The following is a 9,878-nucleotide window of genomic DNA, read 5'->3' on the forward strand; positions in this document are numbered from 1 at the left end:
TTCTCCCTTTTAAACCATTTCCAGATTATCCTGTTCCATGCAATTTCATTTTTTTCCCCGTCTACTGCTTAAAACAATAAAGTCGCGGTTAATCCTCGGGTGCGATCATACCAGCACTAATGCACCGGATCCCATCAGAATTCCGCAGTTAAGCGTGTTGGGCGAGAGTAGTACTAGGATGGGTGACCCCCTGGGAAGTCCTCGTGTTGCACCCCTTTTTCCACCCCCCTACCTTTTTTTTTTTTCCCCGGACAGCCTGTCCGATTTTCAGCCCATTCAATCGCCTTCGCCTCATTTTCAGCAAACTTCTCCCTTTTAAACCATTTCCAGATTATCCTGTTCCATTCAATTTCATTTTTTTCCCCGTCTACTGCTTAAAACAATAAATTCGCGGTTAATCTTCGGGTGCGATCATACCAGTACTAATGCATCGGATCCCTTCAGAACTCCGCAGTTAAGCGTGCTTGGGCGAGAGTAGTACTAGGATGGGTGACCCCCTGGGAAGTCCTCGTGTTGCACCCTTTTTTCCACCCCCCCTACCCCTTTTGTTTTTTTTCCCCGGACAGCCTGTCTGATTTTTAGCCCATTCAATCGCCTTCGCCTCCTTTTCGACAAACTTCTCCCTTTTAAACCATTCCCAGATTATCCTGTTGCATTCAATTTCATTTTTATCCCCGTCTACTGCTTAAAACAATAAAGTCGTGGTTAATCTTTGGATGCAATCACACCAGCACTAATGCACCGGCTCCCATCAGAACTCCGCAGTTAAGCGTGCTTGGGCGAGAGTAGTACTAGGATGGGTGACCCCGTGGGAAGTCTCGTGTTGCACCTCATTTTCCACCCCCCATCCCCTTTTTTTTTTCCCCGGACAGCCTGTCCGATTTTTAGCCTATTCAATCGCCTTCGCCTCCTTTTCGACAAACTTCTCCCTTTTAAACAATTTCCAGATTATCCTGTTCCATTCAATTTCATTTTTTTCCCCGTCTACTACTTAAAACAATAAAGTCGCGGTCAATCTTCGGGTGCAATCATACCAGCACTAATGCACCGGATCCTATCAGAACTCCGCAGTTTAGCGTGCTTGGGCGAGGGTAGTACTAGGATGGGTGACCCCCTCGGAAGTCCTCGTGTTGCACCCCATTTTCCACCCCCCATCCCTTTTTTTTTTTCCCCGGACAGCCTGCTCGATTTTTAGCCCATTCAATCGCCTTCGCCTCCTTTTCGACAAACTTCTCCCTTTTAAACCATTTCCAGATTATCCTGTTCCATTCAATTTAATTTTTTCCCCGTCTACTGCTTAAAACAATAAAGTCGCGGTTAATCCTCGGGTGCGATCATACCAGCACTAATGCACCGGATCCCCTCAGAACTCCGCAGTTAAGCGTGCTTGGGCGGGAGTAGTACTAGGATGGGTGACCCCCTGGGAAGTCCTCGTGCTGCACCCCTTTTTCCACCCCCCTCCCCTTTTTTTTTTTCCCCGGACAGCCTGTCCGATTTTTAGCCAATTCAATCGCCTTCGCCTCCTTTTCGACAAACTTCTCCCTTTTAAACCATTTCCAGATTATACTCTTCCATTCAATTGCATTTTTTTCCCCGTCTACTGCTTAAAACAATAAAGTCGCGGTTAATCTTCGGGTGCGATCATACCAGCACTAATGCACCGGATCCCATCAGAACTCTGCAGTTAAGCGTGCTTGGGCGAGAGTAGTACTAGGATGGGTGACACCCTGGGAAGTCCTCGTGTTGCACCCCTTTTTCCACCCCCCTCTCCTTTTTTTTTTCCCCGGACAGCCTGTCCGATTTTTAGCCCATTCAATCGCCTTCGCCTCCTTTTCGACAAACTTCTCCCTTTTAAACCATTTCCAGATTATCCTGTTCCATTCAATTTCATTTTTCCCCGTCTACTGCTTAAAACAATAAAGTCGCGGTTAATCTTCGGGTGCGATCATACCAGCACTAATGCACCGGATCCCATCAGAACTCCGCAGTTAAGCGTGCTTGGGTGAAAGTAGTACTAGGATGGGTGACCCCCTGGGAAGTCCTCTTGTTGCACCCCTTTTTCCATCCCCCTTCCCTTTTTTTTTTTACCCGGACAGCCTGTCCGATTTTTAGCCCATTCAATCGCCCTCGCCTCCTTTTCGACAAATTTCTCCCTTTAAAACCATTTCCAGATTATCCTGTTCCATTCAATTTCATTTTTTTCCCCGTCTATTGCTTAAAACAATAAAGTCGCGGTTAATCTTCGGGTGCGATCATACCAGCACTAATGCACCGGATCCCATCAAAACTCCGCAGTTAAGCGTGCTTGGGCGAGAGTAGTACTAGGATGGGTGACCCCCTGGGAAGTCCTCTTGTTGCACCCCTTTTTCCATCCCCCCTCCCCTTTTTTTTTTCACCGGACAGCCTGTCCGATTTTTCGCCCATTCAATCGCCTTCGCCTCATTTTCGACAAACTTCTTCTTTTTAAACCATTTCCAGATTATACTGTTCCATTCAATTTCATTTTTTTCCCCGTCTACTGCTTAAAACAATAAAGGCGCGGTTAATCTTCGGGTGCGATCATACCAGCACTAATGCAGCGGATCCCATCAGAACTCCGCAGTTAAGCGTGTTTGGGCGAGAGTAGTACTAGGATGGGTGACTCCCAGGGAAGTCCTCGTGTTGCACCCCTTTTTCCACCCCTTCCCCTTTTTTTTTTCCCCGGACAGCCTGTCCGATTTTTTGCCCATTCAATAACCTTCGCCTCCTTTTCGACAAACTTCCCCCTTTTAAACCATTTCCAGATTATCCTGTTCCATTCAATTTCATTTTTTCCCCGTCTACTGCTTAAAACAATAAAGTCGCGGTTAATCTTCGGGTGTGATCATACCAACACTAATGCACCGGATCCCATCAAAACTCCGCAGTTAAGCGTGCTTGGGCGAGAGTAGTACTAGGATGGGTGACCCCCTGGGAAGTCCTCGTGTTGCACCCCTTTTTCCACCACCCGTCCCCTTTTTTTTTTCCCCGGACAGCCTGTCCGATTTTTAGCCCATTCAATCGCCTTCGCCTCCTTTTTGACAAACTTCTCCCTTTTAAACCATTTTCAGATTATCCTGTTGCATTCAATTTCATTTTTTTCCCCGTCTGCTGCTTAAAACAATAAAGTCGCGGTTAATCTTCGGGTGCGATCATACCAGCACTAATGCACCGGATCCCATCAGAACTCCGCAGTTAAGCGTGCTTGGGCGAGAGTAGTACTAGGATGGGTGACCCCCTGGGAAGTCCTCGTGTTCCACCCCTTTTTCCACCCCCCCTCCCCTTTTTTTTTCCCCGGACAGCCTGTCCGATTTTTAGCCCATTCAATCGCCTTCGCCTCCTTTTCGACAAACTTCTCCCTTTTAAACCATTTCCAGATTATCCTGTTGCATTCAATTTCATTTTTTTCCCCGTCTACTGCTTAAAACAATAAAGTCGCGGTTAATCTTCGGGTGCGATCATACCAGCACTAATGCACCGGATCCCATCAGAACTCCGCAGTTAAGAGTGCTTGGGCGAGAGTAGTACTAGGATGGGTGACACCGTGGGAAGTCCTCGTGTTGCAACTCTTTTTCCACCCCCCTCCCCTTTTTTTTTTCCCCGGACAGCCTGTCCGATTTTTAGCCCATTCAATCGCCTTCGCCTCCTTTTCGACAAACTTCTCCCTTTTAAACCATTTCCAGATTACACTGTTGAATTCAATTTCATTTTTTTCCCCGTCTACTGCTTAAAACAATAAAGTCGCGGTCAATCTTCGGGTGCGATCATACCAGCACTAACGCACCGGATCCCATCAGAACTCCGCAGTTAAGCGTGCTTGGGAGAGAGTAGTACTAGGATGGGTGATCCCCTGGGAAGTCCTCGTGTTGCACCCCTTTTTGCCACTCCCCCTCCCCTTTTTTTTTTTCCCCGGAAAGCCTGCTCGATTTTTAGCCCATTCAATCGCCTTCGCCTCCTTTTCGACAAACTTCTCCCTTTTAAACCATTTCCAGATTATCCTGTTCCATCCAATTTCATTTTTTTCCCCGTCTACTGCTTAAAACAATAAAGTCGCGGTTAATCTTCGGGTGCGATCATACCATCACTAATGCACCGGATGCCATCAGAACTCCGCAGTTAAGAGTGCTTGGGCGAGAGTAGTACTAGGATGGGTGACACCCTGGGAAGTCCTCGTGTTGCACCCCTTTTTCCACCCCCCCTCCCCCTTTTTTTTTTCCCCGGACAACCTGCCCGATTTTTAGCCCATTCAATCGCCTTCGCCTCTTTTTCGACAAACTTCTCCCTTTTAAACCATTTCCTGATTATCCTGTTGCAATCAATTTCATTTTTTTCCCGTCTACTGCTTAAAACAATAAAGTCGCGGTTAATCTTCGGGTGCGATCATACCAGCACTAATGCACCGGATCCCATCAGAACTCCGCAGATAAGAGTGCTTGGGCGGGGGTAGTACTAGGATGGGTGACACCCTGGGAAGTCCTCGTGTTGCACCGCTTTTTCCACCCCCCCTCCCCTTTTTTTTTTCCCTGGACAGCCTGTCCGATTTTTAGCCCTTTCAATCGCCTTCGCCTCCTTTTCGACAAACTTCTCCCTTTTAAACCATTTCCAGATTATCCTGTTCCATTCAATTTCATTTTTTTCCCCGTCTACAGCGTAAAACAATAAAGTCGCGGTTAATCTTCGGGTGCGATCATAGCAGCACTAATGCACCGGATCCCATCAGAACTACGCAGTTAAGCGTGCTTGGGCGAGGGTAGTACTAGGATGGGTGACCCCCTGGGAAGTCCTCGTGTTGCACCCCTTTTACCACCCCCCCTCCCGTTTTTTTTTTCCCCGGAGAGCCTGTCCGATTTTTAGCCCATTCAATCGCCTTCGCCTCCTTTTCGACAAACTTCTCTCTTTTAAACCATTTCCAGATTATACTGTTCCATTCAATTTCATTTTTTTCCCCGTCTACTGCTTAAAACAATAAAGTCGCGGTTAATCTTCGGGTGCGATCATACCAGCACTAATGCACCCGATCCCATCAGAACTCCGCAGTTAAGCGTGCTTGGGCGAGAGTAGTACAAGGATGGGTGACTCCCAGGGAAGTCCTCGTGTTGCACTCCTTTTTCCACACCCCTCCCCCTTTTTTTTTTTCCCCGGACAGCCTGTCCGATTTTTAGCCCATTCAATCGTCTTCGCCTCCTTTTCGACAAACATCTCCCTTTTAAAACATTTCCAGATTATCCTGTTCCATTCAATTTCATTTTTTTCCCCGCCTACTGCTTAAAACAATAAAGTCGCGGTTAATCTTCGGGTGCGATCATACTAACACTAATGCACCGGATCCCATCAGAACTCCGCAGTTAAGAGTGCTTGGGCGAGAGTAGTACTAGGATGGGTGACACCCTGGGAAGTCCTCGTGTTGCACCCCTTTTTCCACCCCCCCTCCCCTTTTTTTTTTCCCCCAGAAAGCCTGCTCGATTTTTAGCCCATTCAATCGCCTTCGCCTCCTTTTCGACAAACTTCTCCCTTTTAAACCATTTCCAGATTATCCTGTTCCATCCAATTTCATTTTTTTCCCCGTCTACTGCTTAAAAAAATAAAGTCGCGGTTAATCTTCGGGTGCGATCATACCATCACTAATGCACCGGATGCCATCAGAACTCCGCAATTAAGAGCGCTTGGGCGAGAGTAGTACTAGGATGGGTGACACCCTGGGAAGTCCTCGGGTTGCACCCCTTTTTCCACCCCCCCTCCCCCTTTTTTTTTTCCCCGGACATCCTGCCCGATTTTTAGCCCATTCAATCGCCTTCGCCTCTTTTTCGACAAACTTCACCCTTTTAAACCATTTCCAGATTATCCTGTTGCAATCAATTTCATTTTTTTCTCGTCTACTGCTTAAAACAATAAAGTCGCGGTTAATCTTCGGGTGCGATCATACCAGCACTAATGCACCGGATCCCATCAGAACTCCGCAGATAAGAGTGCTTGGGCGGGAGTAGTACTAGGATGGGTGACACCCTGGGAAGTCCTCGTGTTGCACCCCTTTTTCCACCCCCCCTCCCCTTTTTTTTTTTCCCCGGACAGCCTGTCCGATTTTTAGCCCATTCAATCGCCTTCGCCTCCTTTTCGACAAACTTCTCCCTTTTAAACCATTTCCAGATTACACTGTTGAATTCAATTTCATTTTTTTCCCCGTCTACTGCTTAAAACAATAAAGTCGCGGTCAATCTTCGGGTGCGATCATACCAGCACTAATGCACCGGATCCCATCAGAACTCCGCAGTTAAGCGTGCTTGGGAGAGAGTAGTACTAGGATGGGTGATCCCCTGGGAAGTCCTCGTGTTGCACCCCTTTTTGCCACTCCCCCTCCCCCTTTTTTTTTTCCCCGGAAAGCCTGCTCGATTTTTAGCCCATTCAATCGCCTTCGCCTCCTTTTCGACAAACTTCTCCCTTTTAAAGCATTTCCAGATTATCCTGTTCCATCCAATTTCATTTTTTTCCCCGTCTACTGCTTAAAACAATAAAGTCGCGGTTAATCTTCGGGTGCGATCATACCATCACTAATGCACCGGATGCCATCAGAACTCCGCAGTTAAGAGTGCTTGGGCGAGAGTAGTACTAGGATGGGTGACACCCTGGGAAGTCCTCGTGTTGCACCCCTTTTTCCACCCCCCCTCCCCCTTTTTTTTTTCCCCGGACAACCTGCCCGATTTTTAGCCCATTCAATCGCCTTCGCCTCTTTTTCGACAAACTTCTCCCTTTTAAACCATTTCCTGATTATCGTGTTGCAATCAATTTCATTTTTTTCCCGTCTACTGCTTAAAACAATAAAGTCGCGGTTAATCTTCGGGTGCGATCATACCAGCACTAATGCACCGGATCCCATCAGAACTCCGCAGATAAGAGTGCTTGGGCGGGAGTAGTACTAGGATGGGTGACACCCTGGGAAGTCCTCGTGTTGCACCGCTTTTTCCACCCCCCCTCCCCTTTTTTTTTTCCCTGGACAGCCTGTCCGATTTTTAGCCCTTTCAATCGCCTTCGCCTCCTTTTCGACAAACTTCTCCCTTTTAAACCATTTCCAGATTATCCTGTTCCATTCAATTTCATTTTTTTCCCCGTCTACAGCTTAAAACAATAAAGTCGCGGTTAATCTTCGGGTGCGATCATAGCAGCACTAATGCACCGGATCCCATCAGAACTACGCAGTTAAGCGTGCTTGGGCGAGGGTAGTACTAGGATGGGTGACCCCCTGGGAAGTCCTCGTGTTGCACCCCTTTTACCACCCCCCCTCCCGTTTTTTTTTTCCCCGGAGAGCCTGTCCGATTTTTAGCCCATTCAATCGCCTTCGCCTCCTTTTCGACAAACTTCTCTCTTTTAAACCATTTCCAGATTATACTGTTCCATTCAATTTCATTTTTTTCCCCGTCTACTGCTTAAAACAATAAAGTCGCGGTTAATCTTCGGGTGCGATCATACCAGCACTAATGCACCCGATCCCATCAGAACTCCGCAGTTAAGCGTGCTTGGGCGAGAGTAGTACAAGGATGGTTGACTCCCTGGGAAGTCCTCGTGTTGCACTCCTTTTTCCACACCCCTCCCCCTTTTTTTTTTCCCCCGGACAGCCTGTCCGATTTTTAGCCCATTCAATCGCCTTCGCCTCCTTTTCGACAAACTTCTCCCTTTTAAAACATTTCCAGATTATCCTGTTCCATTCAATTTCATTTTTTTCCCCGCCTACTGCTTAAAACAATAAAGTCGCGGTTAATCTTCGGGTGCGATCATACTAACACTAATGCACCGGATCCCATCAGAACTCCGCAGTTAAGAGTGCTTGGGCGAGAGTAGTACTAGGATGGGTGACACCCTGGGAAGTCCTCGTGTTGCACCCCTTTTTCCACCCCCCCTCTTCTTTTTTTTTTCCCCCGGAAAGCCTGCTCGATTTTTAGCCCATTCAATCGCCTTCGCCTCCTTTTCGACAAACTTCTCCCTTTTAAACCATTTCCAGATTATCCTGTTCCATCTAATTTCATTTTTTTCCCCGTCTACTGCTTAAAAAAATAAAGTCGCGGTTAATCTTCGGGTGCGATCATACCATCACTAATGCACCGGATGCCATCAGAACTCCGCAATTAAGAGTGCTTGGGCGAGAGTAGTACTAGGATGGGTGACACCCTGGGAAGTCCTCGTGTTGCACCCCTTTTTCCACCCCCCCTCCCCCTTTTTTTTTTCCCCGGACATCCTGCCCGATTTTTAGCCCATTCAATCGCCTTCGCCTCTTTTTCGACAAACTTCACCCTTTTAAACCATTTCCAGATTATCCTGTTGCAATCAATTTCATTTTTTTCCCGTCTACTGCTTAAAACAATAAAGTCGCGGTTAATCTTCGGGTGCGATCATACCAGCACTAATGCACCGGATCCCATCAGAACTCCGCAGATAAGAGTGCTTGGGCGGGAGTAGTACTAGGATGGGTGACACCCTGGGAAGTCCTCGTGTTGCACCCCTTTTTCCACCCCCCCTCCCCTTTTTTTTTTCCCTGGACAGCCTGTCCGATTTTTAGCCCTTTCAATCGCCTTCGCCTCCTTTTCGACAAACTTCTCCCTTTTAAACCATTTCCAGATTATCCTGTTCCATTCAATTTCATTTTTTTCCCCGTCTACGGCCTAAAACAATAAAGTCGCGGTTAATCTTCGGGTGCGATCATAGCAGCACTAATGCACCGGATCCCATCAGAACTCCGCAGTTAAACGTGCTTGGGCGAGGGTAGTACTAGGATGGGTGACCCCCTGGGAAGTCCTCGTGTTGCACCCCTTTTTCACCCCCCCCCTCCCGTTTTTTTTTCCCCGGACAGCCTGTCCGATTTTTAGCCCATTCAATCGCCTTCGCCTCCTTTTCGACAAACTTCTCTCTTTTAAACCATTTCCAGATTATACTGTTCCATTCAATTTCATTTTTTTCCCCGTCTACTGCTTAAAACAATATAGTCGCGGTTAATCTTCGGGTGCGATCATACCAGCACTAATGCACCCGATCCCATCAGAACTCCGCAGTTAAGCGTGCTTGGGCGAGAGTAGTACAAGGATGGGTGACTCCCGGGGAAGTCCTCGTGTTGCACTCCTTTTTCCACACCCCTCCCCTTTTTTTTTTTCCCCGGACAGCTTGTCCGATTTCTAGCCCATTCAATCGCCTTCGCCTCCTTTTCGACAAACTTCTCCCTTTTAAAACATTTCCAGATTATCCTGTTCCATTCAATTTCATTTTTTTCCCCGTCTACTGCTTAAAACAACAAAGTCGCGGTTAATCTTCGGGTGCGATCATACTAACACTAATGCACCGGATCCCATCAGAACTCCGCAGTTAAGCGTGCTTGGGCGAGAGTAGTACTAGGATGGGGGACCCCCTGGGAAGTCCTCGTGTTGCACCCCTTTTTCCACCACCCCTCCCCTTTTTTTTTTTCCCCGGACAGCCTGTCCGATTTTTAGCCCATTCAATCGCCTTCGCCTCCTTTTCGACAAACTTCTCCCTTTTAAACCATTTCCAGATTATCCTGTTGCATTCAATTTCATTTTTTTCCCCGTCTACTGCTTAAAACAATAAAGTCGCGGTTAATCTTCGGGTGCGATCATACCAGCACTAATGCATCGGATCCAATCAGAACTTCGCAGTTAAGCGTGCTTGGGCGAGAGTAGTACTAGGATGGGTGACCCCTTGGGAAGTCCTCGTGTTGCACCCCTTTTTCTACCCCCCCTCCACTTTTTTTTTTCCCCGGATAGCCTGCCCGATTTTTAGCCCATTCAATCGCTTTCGCCTCCTTTTCGACAAATTTCTCCCTTTTAAACCATTTCCAGATTATCCTGTTCCATTCAATTTAATTT

The 9,878-nt window shown here is 47.3% G+C and overlaps 31 non-coding genes and 1 pseudogene across 31 annotated transcripts; all 32 read left to right on the forward strand.

The window, feature by feature from the left end:
- Positions 1-97: 97 nt before the first annotated feature.
- Positions 98-215, forward strand: LOC145811479 (5S ribosomal RNA). The gene has a single exon (XR_014355019.1). It is a non-coding gene; the product is annotated as a 5S ribosomal RNA (ribosomal RNA).
- Positions 216-403: 188 nt separating this feature from the next.
- Positions 404-522, forward strand: LOC145810770 (5S ribosomal RNA). The gene has a single exon (XR_014354326.1). It is a non-coding gene; the product is annotated as a 5S ribosomal RNA (ribosomal RNA).
- A 192-nt stretch (positions 523-714) lies between these two features.
- Positions 715-832, forward strand: LOC145811799 (5S ribosomal RNA). Its single transcript, XR_014355332.1, has one exon. It is a non-coding gene; the product is annotated as a 5S ribosomal RNA (ribosomal RNA).
- Positions 833-1,020: 188 nt separating this feature from the next.
- On the forward strand, positions 1,021-1,139 carry LOC145811265 (5S ribosomal RNA). Its single transcript, XR_014354809.1, has one exon. It is a non-coding gene; the product is annotated as a 5S ribosomal RNA (ribosomal RNA).
- Positions 1,140-1,326: 187 nt separating this feature from the next.
- Positions 1,327-1,445, forward strand: LOC145810487 (5S ribosomal RNA). Its single transcript, XR_014354054.1, has one exon. It is a non-coding gene; the product is annotated as a 5S ribosomal RNA (ribosomal RNA).
- A 188-nt stretch (positions 1,446-1,633) lies between these two features.
- On the forward strand, positions 1,634-1,752 carry LOC145810907 (5S ribosomal RNA). Its single transcript, XR_014354459.1, has one exon. It is a non-coding gene; the product is annotated as a 5S ribosomal RNA (ribosomal RNA).
- Positions 1,753-1,937: 185 nt separating this feature from the next.
- LOC145810820 (5S ribosomal RNA) lies at positions 1,938-2,056 on the forward strand. Its single transcript, XR_014354375.1, has one exon. It is a non-coding gene; the product is annotated as a 5S ribosomal RNA (ribosomal RNA).
- A 188-nt stretch (positions 2,057-2,244) lies between these two features.
- LOC145811143 (5S ribosomal RNA) lies at positions 2,245-2,363 on the forward strand. Its single transcript, XR_014354693.1, has one exon. It is a non-coding gene; the product is annotated as a 5S ribosomal RNA (ribosomal RNA).
- A 188-nt stretch (positions 2,364-2,551) lies between these two features.
- Positions 2,552-2,670, forward strand: LOC145811405 (5S ribosomal RNA). The gene has a single exon (XR_014354947.1). It is a non-coding gene; the product is annotated as a 5S ribosomal RNA (ribosomal RNA).
- Positions 2,671-2,855: 185 nt separating this feature from the next.
- On the forward strand, positions 2,856-2,974 carry LOC145811225 (5S ribosomal RNA). The gene has a single exon (XR_014354770.1). It is a non-coding gene; the product is annotated as a 5S ribosomal RNA (ribosomal RNA).
- A 188-nt stretch (positions 2,975-3,162) lies between these two features.
- Positions 3,163-3,281, forward strand: LOC145810254 (5S ribosomal RNA). The gene has a single exon (XR_014353830.1). It is a non-coding gene; the product is annotated as a 5S ribosomal RNA (ribosomal RNA).
- Positions 3,282-3,468: 187 nt separating this feature from the next.
- Positions 3,469-3,587, forward strand: LOC145811255 (5S ribosomal RNA). The gene has a single exon (XR_014354799.1). It is a non-coding gene; the product is annotated as a 5S ribosomal RNA (ribosomal RNA).
- A 187-nt stretch (positions 3,588-3,774) lies between these two features.
- Positions 3,775-3,893, forward strand: LOC145810917 (5S ribosomal RNA). The gene has a single exon (XR_014354469.1). It is a non-coding gene; the product is annotated as a 5S ribosomal RNA (ribosomal RNA).
- A 190-nt stretch (positions 3,894-4,083) lies between these two features.
- Positions 4,084-4,202, forward strand: LOC145811984 (5S ribosomal RNA). The gene has a single exon (XR_014355511.1). It is a non-coding gene; the product is annotated as a 5S ribosomal RNA (ribosomal RNA).
- Positions 4,203-4,390: 188 nt separating this feature from the next.
- LOC145811375 (5S ribosomal RNA) lies at positions 4,391-4,509 on the forward strand. The gene has a single exon (XR_014354918.1). It is a non-coding gene; the product is annotated as a 5S ribosomal RNA (ribosomal RNA).
- Positions 4,510-4,697: 188 nt separating this feature from the next.
- LOC145811088 (5S ribosomal RNA) lies at positions 4,698-4,816 on the forward strand. The gene has a single exon (XR_014354640.1). It is a non-coding gene; the product is annotated as a 5S ribosomal RNA (ribosomal RNA).
- Positions 4,817-5,004: 188 nt separating this feature from the next.
- On the forward strand, positions 5,005-5,123 carry LOC145811723 (5S ribosomal RNA). Its single transcript, XR_014355257.1, has one exon. It is a non-coding gene; the product is annotated as a 5S ribosomal RNA (ribosomal RNA).
- A 189-nt stretch (positions 5,124-5,312) lies between these two features.
- LOC145811474 (5S ribosomal RNA) lies at positions 5,313-5,431 on the forward strand. The gene has a single exon (XR_014355014.1). It is a non-coding gene; the product is annotated as a 5S ribosomal RNA (ribosomal RNA).
- Positions 5,432-5,620: 189 nt separating this feature from the next.
- On the forward strand, positions 5,621-5,739 carry LOC145812341 (5S ribosomal RNA; annotated as a pseudogene).
- A 188-nt stretch (positions 5,740-5,927) lies between these two features.
- On the forward strand, positions 5,928-6,046 carry LOC145810925 (5S ribosomal RNA). The gene has a single exon (XR_014354476.1). It is a non-coding gene; the product is annotated as a 5S ribosomal RNA (ribosomal RNA).
- Positions 6,047-6,235: 189 nt separating this feature from the next.
- Positions 6,236-6,354, forward strand: LOC145810853 (5S ribosomal RNA). The gene has a single exon (XR_014354408.1). It is a non-coding gene; the product is annotated as a 5S ribosomal RNA (ribosomal RNA).
- A 190-nt stretch (positions 6,355-6,544) lies between these two features.
- On the forward strand, positions 6,545-6,663 carry LOC145811985 (5S ribosomal RNA). Its single transcript, XR_014355512.1, has one exon. It is a non-coding gene; the product is annotated as a 5S ribosomal RNA (ribosomal RNA).
- A 188-nt stretch (positions 6,664-6,851) lies between these two features.
- LOC145811477 (5S ribosomal RNA) lies at positions 6,852-6,970 on the forward strand. The gene has a single exon (XR_014355017.1). It is a non-coding gene; the product is annotated as a 5S ribosomal RNA (ribosomal RNA).
- A 188-nt stretch (positions 6,971-7,158) lies between these two features.
- Positions 7,159-7,277, forward strand: LOC145811089 (5S ribosomal RNA). Its single transcript, XR_014354641.1, has one exon. It is a non-coding gene; the product is annotated as a 5S ribosomal RNA (ribosomal RNA).
- Positions 7,278-7,465: 188 nt separating this feature from the next.
- Positions 7,466-7,584, forward strand: LOC145811804 (5S ribosomal RNA). The gene has a single exon (XR_014355336.1). It is a non-coding gene; the product is annotated as a 5S ribosomal RNA (ribosomal RNA).
- A 189-nt stretch (positions 7,585-7,773) lies between these two features.
- Positions 7,774-7,892, forward strand: LOC145811475 (5S ribosomal RNA). The gene has a single exon (XR_014355015.1). It is a non-coding gene; the product is annotated as a 5S ribosomal RNA (ribosomal RNA).
- Positions 7,893-8,081: 189 nt separating this feature from the next.
- On the forward strand, positions 8,082-8,200 carry LOC145812205 (5S ribosomal RNA). Its single transcript, XR_014355730.1, has one exon. It is a non-coding gene; the product is annotated as a 5S ribosomal RNA (ribosomal RNA).
- Positions 8,201-8,388: 188 nt separating this feature from the next.
- LOC145810927 (5S ribosomal RNA) lies at positions 8,389-8,507 on the forward strand. Its single transcript, XR_014354478.1, has one exon. It is a non-coding gene; the product is annotated as a 5S ribosomal RNA (ribosomal RNA).
- Positions 8,508-8,695: 188 nt separating this feature from the next.
- On the forward strand, positions 8,696-8,814 carry LOC145810249 (5S ribosomal RNA). The gene has a single exon (XR_014353825.1). It is a non-coding gene; the product is annotated as a 5S ribosomal RNA (ribosomal RNA).
- A 188-nt stretch (positions 8,815-9,002) lies between these two features.
- Positions 9,003-9,121, forward strand: LOC145811787 (5S ribosomal RNA). The gene has a single exon (XR_014355320.1). It is a non-coding gene; the product is annotated as a 5S ribosomal RNA (ribosomal RNA).
- Positions 9,122-9,309: 188 nt separating this feature from the next.
- Positions 9,310-9,428, forward strand: LOC145810796 (5S ribosomal RNA). Its single transcript, XR_014354351.1, has one exon. It is a non-coding gene; the product is annotated as a 5S ribosomal RNA (ribosomal RNA).
- Positions 9,429-9,617: 189 nt separating this feature from the next.
- Positions 9,618-9,736, forward strand: LOC145811356 (5S ribosomal RNA). Its single transcript, XR_014354899.1, has one exon. It is a non-coding gene; the product is annotated as a 5S ribosomal RNA (ribosomal RNA).
- Positions 9,737-9,878: the final 142 nt, after the last annotated feature.

Source organism: Camellia sinensis, chromosome 14, assembly GCF_055761805.1.
Source record: "Camellia sinensis isolate YWXY chromosome 14, ASM5576180v1, whole genome shotgun sequence".
Lineage (NCBI taxonomy): Eukaryota > Viridiplantae > Streptophyta > Magnoliopsida > Ericales > Theaceae > Camellia > Camellia sinensis.